The following is a 17,014-nucleotide window of genomic DNA, read 5'->3' on the forward strand; positions in this document are numbered from 1 at the left end:
GTCGTACAGTCATTAAAATAAAGAAGAAATGGTTCAATACAAAAAACGTCTAGAATTATATTAGCCTGTAATTCAAAATCAGGATAATGCCAAACAGGTCAAACAGGATAATGTCAACATAATTTAGATAAAGTGCAGTTTAAATAGTGTTTTTAAACATTATTTGGTGTTTTTGCTTAGTAAATTCCTGAAACGATTAATCAATCACTGGTGATTCAACCAATTATTTCAGCACAGGTAAACCACCACCCACATTTTGAATGAAAGTGGCTGTGGTAAGAGTGGAATAATTCACTCTGACACATGCCATAATGAAAAATAACACACTCCATGGAGGCAGGTTATTTCTCAATAACCGCACAGTTTAATGTGGAATAAATATTACATTATAGATTTTCAGTCTTTTGTACTGGTTGCCTGTCAGTATTTTGTATACAAGTAACAAGACAGGCCTCTGCATGAGCCCTTTAGCTGTTCCAAAGTAGAGAACACCAAAACAGTTGAGCTTTTATGCTCTTTGTCGTTGGAACGACTCCGTGTTGACAGCTTTATACATAAATGTAAAACCTACCATTTAGCCTGGCTTTTGCTTTGAATGTTTTGTGGCTCTTATTTGATTTTTGTGTTTTATTCTTGGCTTTTATCTTTTTATTGTTTTATTTGGACTGTCATTTATATTTCAACTGTCCTGGAAGTTTTTCAGTCACCCGCAAAAGCACTGTGAACTGCACTTGCCCCCATAAGAGATACTGATAGTTTGATCCAGCAGTGTGATCTGATACCTGCGGCTTTGATCCAAACATATCAACGTTACGTTCAACAATCCACGCCGGTCAGATACCGAGGGAAATTCTGTCACTCTGTTAATTCCGTCCAAATGTTAGCATGCTCTGCTTCCCCAGCGGCATGACGTCTGGATCTCATCTCTTTGAAGGGGGGGAGGTGTGAGAGAAGAGAGGGGAGTGAGGTCAGGTTAGAGGTAAACACTGGGTGGTCTGCAGCAGCAGCTATCCAAACCTCACCCTGAACATACTGCACTGTTTAACTCCCACCACAGAACAATGGTGGGTGGGGGCTGTTGGCATGTAAATCTGAGAAAGAACCGCAAGAGAACACTGTCATGCAAATCACCACATGTTGCCTGGTAATAAGGCGCTCGGAGAGGCCATAATGAGGCTCAGCCAGCTTCTCTGCAAACGGCATGTCAAAAAAAAAAAACTCCCACTGGACTTCTCTAATAACATTTCTGCAGAGTTTAACTGCTCGGCCTTTCACACAGACTTTCATTATGCGCGGTGCTAACAGCTAACACTATTTCATGCGTCTCATCGGGGGTTTGTGTCCAGATGGAAAGTCCTTGGCTTTAAGGCCGGTGCTTTCCTCAGAACCTCAACGACATAAAAAAAACAGATCTAATAGTTTACATTGCTAATGTAAGAGCGTGAGCCTTTGAGGATGTTTGGGTGGAATCTCACACTGTGAGGCTGAAAGAGTAATTAGACGTCATTACATGAATTCCATCTGTACTCTTATCTGTTATATTAGTTTATACGTACAGACCTGGAGCCCGGTCATGGAGACAGTACAGCTTGATCGGACTCTCTGAGGTCACTGGCTTCACTAAACCGAAGAAACAAAATACAGCAGATGGATGAGACTGGTGTGCGCCGGATAGTCACTGCTCATTATTGGAGCACAGCGGTAAACTAAGGCATAGATTGGAATATTATTACATAAACATTGCCTTTAAGCTGTGCAAATAAACTTTCAGAACTACAAGTTTCAACCTAATTACAGCTCAGGCATAACGTTACGTCTTTACCGTCTTCTTGGATAGCTTTGAGTTTTGAGGCAAAACGTAGCTAATCTAAGGACATCACAACTAGCCACCATATTGATTTACGTTGAAAACTAGCCGTCACTTATAGCCACAATCAACACAAAGTCTTTACTAGCCTTCATCTCAACAAGCATTCATATTGATGTACGTTAAATGCTATTGTTAAACTATTTGGACATTGTTGTATTAAGAGAGCCAGATATGGCGCCACCACTCTGTATTGCTGCCAATATGTTCAATATGTGTTCAACTGAGGTACTGCAAAAAAAAATAAAAAATTATGAAAGAGACAGTTTCATAGAGACAGGACAGTTTGAACTGCAAACAGGGCAGAATATTACTCTTAGTATCGTGATTTATTTTAATCCATGAAGATTTTGTATTTGTCAAACTTTCCAAGAGCCTAGAAAAGGGATTTGTCATCACAATGGAAAATCTGGCTATTTTGTTTGAACCCAAAGAACTATATTTAAAATTTGAGTGTAGATCCCAAAGGTTCCTAAAAACCACAAATATTTTAGTTGATTTTTTGTTAAATTTGTCAAAAAGGATGCACAATACATTTAGTATTTATATGGTGCAAAACATCTTGGGTTTCAATATTTCACTCAGCGTAAACATCTGTGGCTTCAATGAAATCAAGTTTGAAGAATGTGATACTTCTAAAAAGAAGATCAGTCCAGGTTTCAGTAAAGGCAGATGTTTTCGAACTATTTCGTTTTTCAGCTGAAAGTAAATATAACAACTCTTTATATTTCCAGCACCATGATCAAAGAAATGACTAATTTAAAGCTAACTCTTTAAATACTCTTTGCAATCTGACTTTAAACCCACCACACATCCTACATCTTAACAGTTGGATAAAGAAGCAATAAAACCCTAAATTATTTACATTGAACATTTAACAGGACCGTCCAGTAAACTCGGGTGCAGTGGTCTGTTCTGCAGGCTGTGTGCTGCCCTTCTCTGCAGTAGTGTAACGGTACAGATCCGCTGTCAGCCCTGTTGAAGCTGAAAGGCCTCAGGCTGCCTGCTGGTTCGTCCTTCAGACTGTCCGCAGCAGGAAGAGGAGGAGGAGCTCTGTTGTGTTAGCTGGCTGCCTCCGACTGATAGAACCCTCTCAACGCAAACCAAAGCTATGAATATGAAATTAGAATCACGTCTGCCCTTCTCCAACCTCTGCTCTCACTTCCTGTCTGGGCAGCGAGGTGGTCACTGTCGGCGGGCATCAGGAGCGGCGGCGCGTTGACCCCGCTGAGGCGCAGTAAGCCCATTTCTCCGCTTCAATTCACAGCAGCGACCGTGGGAGACCAGAACCGTCTCAGCCTTTCCTTCACGGTCCCCATGGAGGAAGTGCTCTATGAAGCTGTCAACCATCCCACTCCTTTTATTCAGCAGTGCACTTCCTGTGGGGTGGATGTCCCCATGGAACAGCCTGTTGCCAAGTGTTTTTTATTAGAGATTCATAAGTGAAAACACAAAGCGTCTTTGATCAGCTGATCAGGCACAGCGAGAGATCGCTTTCTTCTAAGAGGACGGATCGAACCTTTAGAAGTTATGGGTCCTCCTTATGGCTTTGGTTATTAAATTAATCTGTTGGTTTGTTTGCTTTACATATGTCGGTGAAGCTGGTAACAGATCTGAAGATGAGTAAAACCAGACACCAAACACGACTACTCGTTTTGTACCAACATGCACAAAAGGTTTTTAGTGTTGGCAGTCAGAAAGTAAATACTGAGGACGACATACCGAGCTATAGTTAAACTACAGCTACAGTTATGCAGCTAATGCTGTTTTCACACTACGAGCGACAATCGGAGTGTAAACGTAGCACGAGGAACCCCCAAAATCCTGCAGGAGCATGAACATGCTCTTGTACCAGACCATAATCTGAAATCAGGTTCCTGTTCTGATGTCGCTTGGATCACGGATTGTGACTTTAAACAGGAGCTGCCTTCCTGCTTACTCATCATGTTCAGTTTATGCTGTTGCTTACATTAAAAGGACAATATATTTTGTGTGTATCTGTATGGGGGAAAATGACTGCGCAGGAAGAACATTAATGAGGCCCGGGCTATAAAACTGGTCACCGTACAAGGTGAAAGACGCATCGACGTTCACACTGCAGCAGTAACCACCCCCCACCCCCCCGTATCACCCCTCAGTGCAGGCCGAGTCTCTGCTGTGAGTTTAAGGATGACTGCTCCTGAGCAGGAAGTGGCTAAGGAGGAAATGCCTTTGTGATGAGAGGCGGCCAGATCTCTGACTCTCCCTGCCTGCCCCACTTCCCTCAAAGCACCGCCTTCCACGCATTGTTCTCATCTGCTCACTCACAGTTCAGAAGGATGCTTCGGACTCAACGGTGAAAAAGACGATCAGATTTCATGTTTCGTGTTTCATGACACCTATAGGGTATCATCTCCACACAGGAAGTGACAAAACCTAAAGAATAAAATGTAATCTGCCTCCTCAGCATCCAATAACAATAACATTACATTCTGAATTATGCTGGAGCAGTTCAGGTTGAGCACAGCGATGCCTTTTTTACCTGCTCCCTATTTTCTTAATTAAATGCACCAGAAACATTCACGTGTATTCAACCTGCAATCAAGAAAGCTTTTACTGTAGCTCTGCATGCACTTTGCAACAGGGAGGACGGATTAACATGAACTATAGTAATCACTGAGAGACACAATGTAACATTTTAAAGAGGAAATAACAAATTCCTCCTTTTACAAATGAAAAGATGAATTCATAAACAACAAAACCAACGCTTGCTCAGTTCAATTGTGGGTTTTTCTGCTGCCGCTTTTCTTGGTCTACTTATGGTACAGAAGTTCACTGACTCTATAACTGTGAATAGAAGAACATAAAGAAAGCAACTGCACTGATTAGTCTCAAATTCAGCAATGAAAGGCAGACCTGCCCACAGTCGCTCGTATCACAACGTGAATAAAAGTCTGTTTGGACTATAATTAAACCATCATATAGTCTGATCACATGCGATACACCAGTTTAGTATCGACGGGTGACATCTGGCGATGAACTGTAAATCAAAACGTACCACGCCATCAGTACGACGCAGCGTTTCCCTTTCCATTGCCGACCTTTGATCCCACCCAGGACGCCCAAACACTTAACAATCTGCTCATTTGTTGCTCTCACTACCAGTATTAGCTGCTCTGTTACAACAAGGTTGGAAATGCAGGCTAATTTATGCAGTGTAAAATGCCATAGGCCTTAGCTAATAGTGGTGAGAAGCGCTAAAAGAAAGTGGTTTCAAAGAATGGATACCTTGTAAGTTTTCAGGTGAGAAGCTCTATAAATAGAGCTGTTTGTTTCAGAGAAAACTTCTTTAATAAACAGCACTATTCATACTGCTGTGACAACATAAACCACCGCAGCAGAATATTTCTATAGATGCACCTTATATTATACAACTACTGTAGATCATCACAGCAGAGGGAGAAAGAGGCACGAGTTATGCTCAGTGTTATTTTTTTAAACCGCATATTATTTATTTATTTTCTAATAAAACGGAGCAGATATAAAAACAAAAGGTATGTAATTAAGGTGACCTGCTGCAACACTCAGATTAATATCTGGTTGTTTTCTGTTAAAGCGTTTAAGATTTAGAAATTAAAACAAGCAAACTGTCATTATCAGTTTTCTAACCACATAAGGAAGAGACTGTTACTGCCTCACATTCAGAAACATGCAGAGTCGACAGGTTCCGTCTCCAGCGAGAGGGAGGATTTATCAGCTGACGAGCGCCGGCTGAACGCGCTCGCGGGCCTGGAATTAGCTTATGAATTCATCAGATAATGAGAGAAGCCCAGACGCCGCGTTCTCAGGCGGCCGCTCGGCGAGAGACTCATACTGAGTCAACACTGTTGAGGCCTTAAGTGTTCGGGAACAAAGCTCCAGTATCTCCTGTCCTGGAGCCAGGCAGAGCAGCGCTGCAGAGCACACATTTGAAAAGAAAAGTCACTGCTACAACTTGTGCACTACAGCGTCAGTCACACAGTAAGCAGCGATGGCTGCTACTAGAACAAATATTTAAATGAGACACGGACATTTCTCTTCATGTTTATTGACTTTAAAAACAAACTAAAAGGACGAGAGCGGCATTCGAGACAACAAAGCGAGTGAAACTGATGAAAAATGTGCTGTTTCTTTTCACTGCAGTTACATTCTGAAGGGTAAATAAATCACCTGTGGAGACAGGTGCTCTGGAGGTTTCAGTCTCCTTTGCCACCTCTGCATGGCTGCTTTCTAACATGACATTCATTCAAACATCAGAGACATGCAAATACAAAGAACAACAGGGCGACTGCGTTGTTGTTTCCTCGCCAGTGAAAGCTGCGTCTCAAACGGCGCCAACGCTTTTATTCCATCATCTGTCTAATTTGCCTGCAGGTCTCCAGATGCGACGGAAATGGAAACAGTCACGAGATATTAGGCTTTTAGTTTCCTCAGCGTGGTTTCGGTCGCTCAATAGTTCCTGGGACATTTTGGTTAGAAATAAGCTAATTATATTCACTTTTGAGAAGCTGAGACCTGCTCATGTTTGTCTTTTGTGTTTGACTCAGTTTATAAAGTTTCACTTAATCAAGCAACCGATTAGTTGACTCATCAGCGCTGTAGTTTCTCTACACAGAGTTTGCCGTACAGAATATGAAATACTCCCTAACTTCTTAATGGTGTAGCAACAAACCAAAGAGCTAACCCTGTGTGATCTGCCAGCTGCAGTGAGTGGATGCATCATATCCCAGCTGAGCTCATTTTTTTAATTATTATTTCTGTCTTTTGTCGGAGCTGTCAGGAGTCTGCAGCCAGAACTCCTGACGGCCTGAAGTCTATACAGCCTGAGGTCCAACTGTTTGATCTGAGATAAACCCACAGACACAGAGTTTTAAAAATGCTGTATTCTTCTATTATTAATACGATGCGCTGTGTTCGTTGACTAACAACCTCTACTGTGCTGCTGACTGGGGCAGTAAACTGCATGTTACAACATTTGGGCTGCCAACACCTTTGGCTCTGTCAGTCAGATGAAGCATTTGATTCGATATATATTGACCGATAGATGTTCTGCAGTTTTGTTTTCTTCTTCCGGACCACAAATGCCTCGTGTGATTCTGTCAGTGCGGCAGTGGCTGCAGCCATCGTTCATTCCACTGCTTGATAATATAAACACACCAAGGTGGAATGGCTGCAGGGATGAAGTGAGCAGGAATGTGAGGAATGCTGAGCTCCAAATGAAACCGTGCATTATTCAAGGGAGGGAGGAGCGAACTAGGAAACCGTATCGTTCTTTTGACTGCAGAGTGGAGGTTAGAGATCATGTTCAACTGTCACTCTGACTTTTTATCAGACAATTCATTGGGCTGCTTTCCTTGTTGTCAGTCTTGTCACGAACAATGGCATTACACTCACACCCCTATCCACCCCATCACACATCCCAGACACACACACACACACACACACACACACACACACACACACTTCACTCTCTCTGCTTTCTTTAACGAGACTGGTCTATGGTCAGCAGTCATGCTACCAGTCACACAACAGAACTGATGGACGAGTGGAGCGTTGCTGTTCTTGACTGGGAAAGTGACGTTGCGACACAGCTGGACACAAACATATGTGTGACGGGTCAAAAATGTTCTTAACCGTTGACATCCCTAATGGCGACAACACTGCCAACGATGGATTTAGCTGCATTTTTTTATAGCCAAATCAATGATTCGGCACGGCGGGTATTGTCGTATTGTCAGCCAATAAGTGAGTGAGTAGAGAACAGTCGGCGTGGTGTTTGAGGTAATTAAGAAACAGAATATCAATTACATAGTTTGCCTGCCAGAGAGAGCTTAGAAGTTCATATTAGCAAACTAAATTAGTATTATTCTCACAGTACAGCTGAGGCTGACTGGAATTCAGCTTTCGAGGGATCCTGTCATGAACTGAAGTTTGAACTAAAGTGAAAATTATGACCTGCTGCTTAATGAAATGTCTGCAGATCATCTTAGTGGTAGTGTTCATCCTCGTGGGACCACAAATGTCTGAAAAAGAAAAAAAAGAGTGGCAATCCCTCAAAATACTTTGTGCAATGTTTCAGTTCCTCTCTGCTGTTTTGACCTGTTGAGACCAGTTCTCTTTTCTCCGTGCATCTTGCAAATATGTTGTGCCAGAAACCTCAAACTCCTACTGTGGACCAAAACCCAGTCTGACTGACATACAGCTAGCGTGCCGTTGATGTTGCCGTAAACAAACACAGCGAGAGTGACGTTCACATCGTCATCACTGCTTCTCATAATGGAGCAATCAGTTCAACAGCAGATGCACAACAAACTGATAGAAGGGACGCTTCGTCTCTGATGACAGGTGGAGACGACTCGGAGGCAGCAGTGAACTCACTCTGGGCTCCAGCTGATACTGGGCATGAAGGAAGGGGGGGGGCGGTGGGGGTTTTCAAGGAAAGACCGAACTCCAGGATGACTCACGTTTGGTATAATGGCTGGCTTCAGTCCCTGACGAGTAAAGCTGACAAGGGGCGGGACGAGAGAGGGTGTGGGGGGGGGGGGGGGGGGGGGGCGTACCAGCTGCCTGTCTGATGCCACCTACAGCCGTGCCCTCCCCGTCATAACAACTCTGTCGTAATCAGCTGGAACTGAGCTTCAGCGACACCAGAAGATGCACGTTCGTCCCTGGAGGGGAGGAGGTCGGGGCTTATCTGGAATCACATGCATTCATTCAAACAATGAAGTTCATTCAAGTCCAACTGTAACCCAACATCGGGTCCTCGGCGATGCAGGGATGAAGTAGGTTTTGTTCAGAGTGATACAAACCTCTAGGAACCGTTTTCCACAAACAGATTGATACGCTGAAGTCACTCGCTGAAGTCACTTCGCACAGACCTGCGATTACAGTTGCAACATTAACACCATTCATGCTCGAGATAATCAAGTCGTCATTATTGCAATCAACCATGGTGCTGCTGTCGGTGTATTTAGAGAGCGGTTATTAGAAATGTCTGGGAAATGTTGCAATCTGGTCTGAGAAAGAGAACAATCTGCCAATGGAAAAGTAAATATGATCTCAGAGTATCATGTAGTGAATCAACAAATATTGTAGAAATTATGAACAAGATAAGATCTTTACAATAACTCATCGTTAATCGAGAGGGTTGCTGTTTTCTTATTTCTGTTGCTTGTTTGGGCGTTGGAATACTTAAAGCCTTAAAATGATTTTAAGGACGCAGCCTTTAGTATTTGAGTGTGTTAATCAACAATGAATGCATCTACTAGCACATATTGTGTGTCTAAAACCCTGATATATCTTCTTCCTCTGTGCTTAGGAGCTCCATTGTTGTCCAAAAACTACTAAAAACACATCAGTGAGCCACACTGTCACACTGGTGGACATGTTGCTTCATAACAACACACACACACACACACACTGTAGTTTACTCTTACTCAATCTCTCATACACCATCCTGCTGCCACAAATACTCACATAATTAATAGACAACAAATGTGTATTTATCCGCTGCTGAAAATAGTCCCTAACAAATGTAGTATTTCCTCCGTTTTTTTCTGTCTTTAAAAAGACATTTTGAAAATCACTGAGACTTTTTGAAAACAAAACTATGAATGTGTGTTCTTTAAAGATACATCTTCAGAAGGAACCAATGGGCTGAGACAGGAAGTCAGACAGTATCGAGAGACAGATTAACGCATTGTTGGGTGTTACATCTTTTGATAGCAAGAATAAAATAGACAAACACCAGCTTTAGCTTTTCAGTTGAACCTATTTCTTAAAGGCATAGTTCAACATTTTGTTAAATATGCTTATTTGCTTTTCTTGCTGAGAGTTAGATGAGAAGATTAATACGGCTCTCATGGCTGCTCTTTAAACATGAAGCTGGAGCCAGGAGGCGTAAGCTTAAAGAGGGCTTAAACTCTACGCAGTCTTCATGACAACTGAGCAAATTCTTCTCAGACTGTAGTGGCCATTTGTCTGAAAAATCTAAATCAAACTTAAATCAAAGGGCCACTGACGCACCATGGGTACAGTATGTGGTGTACGCAGGCGAAAGAGTTCATTGTCCATGTAACATTTCTGTGTTTCTTATGATTTATTTACAAAAAAAAAAACAAGCAAGCAAACGAAAGAACAAAGAAATCTTGCCTTTGGCTGCCTCTTAGGCATAGCCCCACCCCAGTGCATGCTGGTCCTATTCCTGCCTACTCATATATATATATAACCACAGGTGGCCACAGAGTTTCTCAATTCATAAACAAATGAACAAACCAAAGAACTAAGTATACTAAACAACAACAAAAATGACACTAAACAAATACCTAACACAAGAAAAAGCTAATCCTTCAAAATAAACAAACATATAGAATAGTTACACAATACAATTTATGAATAAAATGAAATACTAACATTGAATAAATAGCTCCCACAAAGACCATGAGATGTGGCTGAAAGCTCTGGAGGGAAATGAGAAAAGCTAGCCGTGGATGCTGTAGCACTCATTAATGTATAGCACAGGTCATAAGACTGCAACATAATAGAGACAGCAGTGTTTAATCAATCTAGGCCATCACAAAGCCTATGTAGTCTCTGGTGCCGTTCATTACTTCAAGCTACATTATTTATTTTATTTATGAAACAAGAGAGCCCTGCATATGTAATCACCGCTCATGTAATTGTTTTTTAATGAAAATATAAATGAATCATTAGATGAGACTGCCTACATTGAGGTTTATCTCTGTTTTCTTATTATATCCACCGTTCCTCATTTCTGCATTCCTCAACAGCCAGTGTTTGTGTTGAGAGGAAAATTGGCTTCTTGCATGTGAACATGTAGACTGTGTGAGTCATGTTCACACAGCCCTCTGGAAATGTGCACATATTTCACTGTCTGCTGGTGGAGCAGTGTGAGACACTGCATGTATCATTCAAAAGGAAAATGATATCAAGAGTCAATAACAGTCTGTGGTTATGAGTTCAAATCAGACCTACGAGTGACGACTGTTGGGAAATTGCCTTGTTTACTTGTTTTTTTGTGCCACTGAAGGAAATATATGAAATCCGCCTTTGATTTAGCATTGTAGATCATTCCAAAGTACAAGTTAAGTCGCTAAATGAAAAGTCAGAGGATCACCAAAGTTATAGGAGTTCTTCCTTACGAGGACATGTCTGAACCGAACGTCATGCTAATCGATCAAATAGTTATTTCAGTCTGGTGGACTGACCGAGATCATCGTCCCAACATCACAGCTCTTAGCGTGGCTACAGATATGACTTGAGTATTGGGTAAAAGGCAGCAGGACTCCAACAAAGCAGGAGCTCAAACAGGATGTTAACAAACTACCCAGTTCAGCCATGTTATCTAAAACTGCTATATTTCAACCGTGCTCACTGCTCACCTGAAATGTGCACAATAAACCCTCAATGCACAGGGAAACAAAGTCGAGGCAGGAAGTCTGTGCTTACAAAAGACAGTTCAGATAAGAATTAATATTTACTTTTGCCTTTGTTTTCTCTTACAAATAATTTAGATGAAATGACTGGATTGGATCCTGTTTACAACCGCATTGTCTGCAACTTTGTGTTGAAGGATCCTCAGATCTGTGAAACATCATCATAATGAATAGAAATGATGGTCAAAACGACGATACGAGTCAGGATCAGTAAAAACTGTTTTCTTTTAGAGTGGGCTGGTAAGTGGCAACTTAAAAGAAAGGAGAAAGTCCAGCATGATGCTGTGAGCTATTGACTAAACCACTTAACGTGGTGTGTGTGTGTGTGTGTGTGTGTGTGTGTGTGTGTGTGTGTGTGTGTGTGTGTGTGTGTGTGTGTGTGTGTGTGTGTGTGTGGAGAGCAGCAGGTCGGCTTAGAGAAGAAGAAGAAAGAAATCCGGAGACTCAACCTCAGCGTGTTAACAGTTTTTCTGTCCACTACTGCCAGGAAACACACGGTGAAGGAGAAGAAAAGATGAAGAATAAGTATTCTCACTAATCTCACAATCATGACATTGTAAATCTAAATTATGATTTAGAAGTAATGTTGTTTCAAGATGATGCCTTATGGTACCAGTTAAAGGAACAGTTTGGAAGATGCACACAATATATTTTTTACTCTCTGTTGATATATGAGAGTCTAAAAACCCTGTATTGTTTGGGGCGATATAAACCAAAAATATGAGATAGTCAACCATTTTATCAGGGCTGCAGCAAAGTATTGTTGTCGTTATCCAATAATTTACAGATTAGTTTCCCGATTAAATTCATCCATAAAATGTAAAATAAAAATAATTCAAAAAAACAATGAAAAGATGCCCAGTAAAGAATCGGTTAGTGGTCTGTTTAAACCACTAACCGATTCAAACATAATGTCTCCTGTCTCTTATTCCCGTCACACCGTCCCCGCCTTCCTCTATGTGTTAATGTTTTGGCTGCTGGCTCTCACGGGTTCAGACTGAAAACGGGTCTCGCATTCTGAAAACCGGGATTCGTGCAAACACGAGCCGGTAGTGTTTTAAGACGATAAAGATGATGATGTCAAATCCTCTCGTGGAATCAGTTGTGTTAGCCGTTTAATGCCATGGCAACCTGTGTCACCCCACAGTCACAGACAGACAGACAGACAGACCACCGTGTTCATCATCACGTTATAACAAAGATATTCAGCTGGTTATCTGACATTTGGCGCAGCTTTTGCGCGGCTTTGGTTTTCTTTCGGTCTGGGTTTCAACTTGAAACAATGTTTCTTTAATGTAACAAAGCCGCTGCAACAGTCGTTACTGTTGTTGTAGAGCAGGTACGATACAGTTACACCCGCAGAAAGGCTTTCTGGGACTTAAAACGGTCCCAAAAAAACGGAGAGACGGAGAAAAAAGAAGACCTGGAAACATTCCGGACTTGAAAAACACTGTCGGAAATCACAACCAGACCAGTTTGTTGTCGCTTAACCCGTCGTTTTCTCAACTAAATATCACAAACATAACAGCCACTTTAGCTGGAGCTCGCGCAGTGAAAAGTTGCAGCTCCTTCTTCAGCTTTAGGATGACAAACAGTCGCTCCCAGCTGGAGCGGCTGAAACATTTTCTCACTTTTCATGTGTGCGTAAAGGAGGGAACAAACCCGACAAAGAGGAAGATGAGGACGAGGAGAAATGGCAGCTTACCTGGCGGAGAGGAAGCCTCGTTTTGCCCCATTGGAGAAAGCGATAACGGCCGAGCAGGCGCAGTTTCCGTCGAGCTCTCCCGGAGCTGTTGGACGAGTGTGTGTATGTGTGTGTGTGTGTGTGCGGATCCACCGTGTTCTCCTGGAGGGAAGCGGCAGAGCTCCGGCTGATGTCACCGGGACAGGGAGGGGCCTCACCGGGGCCACATTTCCATAAGGACATGATGTCACTTCACTGGTTCCACGCATGGACTAATAGCATATAGACAATAACATGTATTTTATTAACAGTGAAAATGTTTACAACAGTTTTAAAGTACTTGCACTTTATTGAGTATTCTTATATTAGGCTACTTCATGCTTCTACTGTTTTACTCCACATTCGACAGATGGCCCATAGGTCAAGTTAGTTACAATTCATATTGAGATTTAACATTAAAAAAAACATATGATAGATTTATAATTACATTGTTAAACTATTGTTCCAAAAGTTCAATGATTTGTTCGCCCGTTGCAAAAAAAAACCACCGCGTTTGAATAGAACACTCAATGTTTCTTGAGATATTCCTCCTCTAAACTTCTCACATGGTTTCATTTAAACATAGGAACAAGCTTCAAACAGGTACTGTTGTCCGATATTTGACATATTAAAGTGAATACAGATGTGTATCGCAACTTAGCTTCGTCTTCTCTCTCCTATTGATCGTCTCATGATCTCTGGTGACCCTTTGGAGGGGCCCGACCCCTAGGTTGGGACCCACTGGACCATACTAAGTGAAGTATGCTAGTTAAAACTAGCTCCACCTTGAGCAGCTGCAACCGTAAAATGCCTGCTGCTGAAGGAGTACTTTTACTTTTCAGTTCTTTTACTGTACTGAAACTTCTTCTGTACTTCTATAATTTAAATTGAGGACTTTTACTTGTAATGGAGTATTTTTCATATTAATGTATTTTTTGATTTACTGAGGTAAAGAAAACTTCTTCAATCATTAGTTGCACTGTTTGTATATATGACAATATGTAACCACTAATATGATTATAACAATTATAATATCCGAGGCCATCGGAGGTAGAAAATAATATAGTACTCAAGTCCACTATGAGGTACTTTATTTGAGTACTTCCATTTCAAGATATCATTTTTTTCCCTTTCAATTTAGAGGGAATATTTACATATCAAACAAACATAATTACAATTACTCGTCATTTTGCAGTTTATTGTTTTACGCACTATAATAAAACTGACATGCTGATAAAACGACATCAGCTATGAATCTCAAACAACACGTCTTCACTGGGGAATATATTCGTTTAATTAAACAACAGCAGCTCTTTAACATTTTAAGCTAAATCTATTTTTACAATGTTTGAACAACCACCTGTGTAGCCCATTCTTCTAGAGGAGGGAGGGGTCATGGAAATGTCTCCTTTTATGATTGTTATTAGGAACACAATGGGCATGAGCAGACCTCTCATGTTAACCACTGAATGGGAAATATTGTGAAATTAATTTTCACAAAATTTAAAGGAAGTCTGGCAGTAAAAAGAAGTTGATATGAGTGGAGACGTGTGAATGACTGAGGTTCAGTAAAGTGTCTGACAGAATAATTTATGATCTGCAGTAAAAAGTTCAGAGACAGAGGGTTACACTTTGATTTAAACTCCAGAGACGCAGTTAAGTTACTTCATCCCTCCACGATGGCAGAAATGTTCCTAATAGTCTGTTATAATCTGTTGGACTAGATCAAACTTTTTTGTCTCTTTTGCTGAATTATTTTATACTGTCTATAAATGAGTTGTAGCATGTCACATTAACTTACATTGTTTGTTCCCACAAGCAAATCATTTATGATGAATACAAGAATAATAACTGCTGTTTGTCCAAAGTACAGACACAATTTACTTTGAGCTAGCTCCGCCAAGGAGGTTATGTTTGCAATTTGTTGGTTCTGCAGGATTACGGAAAAACTACTGGCCCCGATTTTCATGATACTTGGTTGAAGGGTGTAGGGAAACCCATTACATTTTGGAGCAACTCCAAATCACGAGGTGGATAAATGCATTATTTTCACTAATGGAAACAACCTTGGAGGAGATCTGTGCTCTCTAAGTACCCTTCTAGTTACTGTTGTGATTATTTTAAGCAAGAGCTGAACAAATAGCCCCATGAGCAGCTACTCAAGGCTATAACGTTCATTACATCCCACTACAACAGATAGAACACGTCTTTCCTTTGGATTAAGGGATTTTACCTGATGCTACCTCCTTCACGGCAACTCGAAAAACCAGTGCCCTGCATTGTGAGGTCATTCAAATCAAAAGGCTTCACTCTCTGTGCGGAGCAGGAATATGCTCAATAGATTTAATGATAATCTGGCCAGGGCTCTTATACAGCACAAAAGGAACATTTTGCCTTATTGTGGCAGTGGAGGAAAAATAAGAGTGGCAACAAAATGATTAGGATTCATCATTTTGCAGGTACTTCATGGGCCAAAGTGTTGAACCGACATCACCATCCAACAAGACTAAGGGAACGTTCACATGTTGCGTCTGAAGACCCTTTCTGAAGACGCCAGTCATGCTGCTTTCATCCTTCAAAGGGCATGGGAGCTTGCGTACATGTCGCGACTGCCGCTAACAAGCGAGCAAAACCTAAAACTACACAAAGTCAAAACAAAGATAAATGTATCTCCAACACTTTAAATCCCTCACAGTAGTTTTACTACTCGATTTGTCTGTTGTCAATTTGGCCTTTGACATTTCAACTGATGTGTCGTCCTTGGACAAAAATGGTGAAGCAAGTAAAAAAAGTCTGTGGCACGATGTTAGAGCTCCAGTCCTGAACTAAAATGATCAACTTCTACATATACTTCAGTTGGCTGACATTCACGGAAGAAAGACAAGATATCTGCTGGCTGTGATTGGCTGTTCCTCGTTACATGAAATGCAGACTGAAAAACTGGCGCTTGGGGAAGCTTGCACGCCTCCCGCTACAACGACAACAGCGGATTTGAGGGCGCAAAAAATTACGCATGTGTACGAATTTACATCCATGCTAACGACTAAGTTACAGCAGTGCTTTGAGCTTAATGCTAACATCAGCATGCTAATGTGACTGAGCTCACTGAGACGCCACTGAAACTGGTTGGTTAAGCAACCCTTGACTCTGCTTTGTGTTGTGTTGGTGAGTAAACGATGGATGGGTGCCCTGCGTCTATTTCTGTGCTGCCATTGATTGTCTGGTTGGGAACAAAATACGTAATCCATCCAAAAAGCGGTTGGGATACTTCAGTCTGGACCAAAGTGATGACCATCCTGCGAGCCACACCACTATGCTTGTGGCCAAAAACAAAAGAAAAAATATTTGAATTTGAATGATTCATTTGCTTATGAATCGTCATTATTAAGCCTTTCAATCGATGTGATGAATGATATGCTGGCGATGTAGGAATTGATTGACTCCGAGGCGCCTGTCTACAATAAATCTGAGTGTGGGTTCATATCTGACGCACAAACAGGCTGCCACATCACATCCATGCAACTAAATTAAATTACACTCAAACCACAGAGCAGACAGCTACACTGTATAATCACTCAGGACACCTAACAAATGGTTTTATGTTCCAAAGCCTTAAAGCTTCCATCTCCACAGGCGTACTAACAGTGAGCAGCCTGAATAGAAATCTCTTCATTTACATTCAGTGGAAGCCATCGACATGATAAAATGCTTTGGCTCTTTCTATATAAAATAAAAGACGCGCGGTGTAATATTAAGGCTCGCGGGTAGATTGGAGACAGATTGCAAATGCGTCAAATTCATGTGGTTTCAAAATACGTGTTTGCACGTCGAACAAATGAAGCCATTATGGCAGAATATTCAAGCACGTATAGATCCTGTGAAACTCCGTCTTTAGGCAAATGGCTTCTGGGTGGACTGAGTGTCAGTGTGAACGATGACTTCACAGACAAA

The 17,014-nt window shown here is 41.5% G+C and overlaps 1 protein-coding gene across 1 annotated transcript in view; it reads right to left on the reverse strand.

Moving 5' to 3' along the window:
- Positions 1–13,212, reverse strand: part of LOC137866327 (SH3 domain-binding protein 4) — a 32,696-nt gene extending 19,484 nt beyond the window's left edge. Inside the window, exon 1 of the mRNA XM_068702146.1 lies at positions 13,046–13,212. The gene's annotated coding sequence lies outside the window, so the exon portion shown is untranslated. The remainder of the gene's footprint in view (positions 1–13,045) is intronic.
- Positions 13,213–17,014: the final 3,802 nt, after the last annotated feature.

This window comes from Cebidichthys violaceus, unplaced genomic scaffold (assembly GCF_023349555.1).
Source record: "Cebidichthys violaceus isolate CVI_PGR_0920_01 unplaced genomic scaffold, fCebVio1.0.p SCAF_11, whole genome shotgun sequence".
NCBI classification, from domain to species: domain Eukaryota; kingdom Metazoa; phylum Chordata; class Actinopteri; order Perciformes; family Stichaeidae; genus Cebidichthys; species Cebidichthys violaceus.